Here is a 1,916-nt window from a genome sequence, read left to right on the forward strand (position 1 = left end):
AATAATAATAATATAAATATGATATCATGAATATGATGTTGTTACGATGATGTCATACCCTATAGATTATTTGGGTTACTTGATTTAGATTGAGAAATATTCACAAACTTTGGACTACTTAATTTAGATTGAGAAATATTCACGAACTTTGATAAATACTGACAAATATTTTCATTACAGATTTTAAAATATATCTTATATGTCTTAAATTTCTATAATTAAAATTACTATATTTTGACATTGAGGCGTATCCAGCCAACAGCTCCCGCCTTCACCGAAAGTCCCACCTTTGTAATTTCAATGGAAGACCATCTTCAGTCCTCTGGGCTCCGACTTTTTCTTTAAGGCTGTGATGGCTCCTTCACAGCTCTGAATCCTCTGGACGGCGCACATGCAATTTCCTCACTATTTTTTGCGGCGCACAATTCATGGCCGGGTCAGGGTGCCCTGTTTCTTCGCGCGCGGACTATGGAGGCTATATCAATACCACAAACCCTCCCAATTCACAACACAGTTCGAGCTTTAAGCACCTTCGCCTGCATTAAAGACGAAATTGAGGTTTCAATTAGGGTTTCGGCATTGAAAATAATGGCAGAATTCGAGGATTTCTTGCCACTTATGGCGGAAAAATTGGGAGAGCGCGAATTCATGGCGGAGCTCTGTAACGGTTTCCGTCTTCTGGCAGATCCCCGGCTGTCCCTGATAACTTTGGAGAGCTTGAAGAGGAATTCGGCTCTATTAGGGTTGGATTCCCTGACGGATTCAGAACTGCGGGCGATGATGGAGGAAGGGGATTTGGACGGCGACGGGGCTCTGAATGAACATGAATTCTGCGTTCTGATGATGAGATTGAGCCCTTCGTTGATGGATGAGGCCTATAAATGGCTGAACAACGCCCTGGAGAATGATTTGGAAGAATTCCCAAATGAGAAATAGTACATGTATTTTCAATTCTGTGTAGTGTTGAAAATGAATTGAGGCATTTATGGAGGTGTATGTAACAGATCTGGTTTACCCATCGGCTTCCAGCGTACAGAGATAAATTTTATCAAAATTTAGTTATAATTTCAAAGACCGACAAATTATCCATCAAATTTAGTTTATATTCAGGATGTATTTATGTTTGTTTTAATTGAATATATCTATAAAAATGGTGTGCAAATTTATATGAATTAAAAAAACAAAAAAAAAAAAAAAATGAATTTGAATTAAGGGCGTATTTATGTTTGTTTTAATTAAATATATCTATAAAATTTGTGCATATTTATATGAATTTAAAAAATGAATTTGAATTAAGAAAAATAAAATTAAAAAGTAGGTCAAATCTTTAAACAATGGAGTTTAAAAGGCATTATACATTGTTTTAATTTAATTTGTATTTCAAAAACCAACAGTGATGTTAATGCATGTCCATAAAGATTGGAGAGTTTAAAAGGCATTATACATGGTTTTAATTTAATTTGCATTTCAAAAAACAAAAGTGATGTTAATACATGGAAATTGCTCCATAACAAGGATTGTCATGGGAAATTAGAAATGTAAATTTTGATTTATTAAATTATTTTGTAAATAATAAGGAAATTTTATATTAATTTATAAAAATTAAAAATATATATATAAAATAAAAGTTTTTTAAATGACTTTTTATGTAATATGTATTTTATGTAGTTAAAGTTTTGTTGTTACACTGTAAAATTTAATAAGCTTTATTACATCATAAAATTTACTAAGAATATATATTCATGTTTTTTAGGAGTGGAGGATATTAACTATTTTTGTTTTAATTTTATTTTTATTGTTATCATTTGATCCTTTAAATAAAACTCAATAATAATTTTTCGAAGTTGAATAAGAGGGATGCGGATTTGCTAGGTCTCGCGTCGCGCCACTGCTGAGTACCTTTCAGAGCTTATGGC

At 32.4% G+C, this 1,916-nt stretch overlaps 1 pseudogene; it reads left to right on the plus strand.

Annotated features, from left to right (window-relative positions):
• The first annotated feature begins 248 nt into the window (after positions 1 to 248).
• Positions 249 to 1,073, plus strand: LOC149242371 (calcium-binding protein KIC pseudogene; annotated as a pseudogene).
• Positions 1,074 to 1,916: the final 843 nt, after the last annotated feature.

The sequence above is a fragment of the Pinus tabuliformis genome, chromosome 8, assembly GCF_031772625.1.
Source record: "Pinus tabuliformis cultivar Carrire ecotype Pingquan chromosome 8, CPIR1, whole genome shotgun sequence".
Lineage (NCBI taxonomy): Eukaryota > Viridiplantae > Streptophyta > Pinopsida > Pinales > Pinaceae > Pinus > Pinus tabuliformis.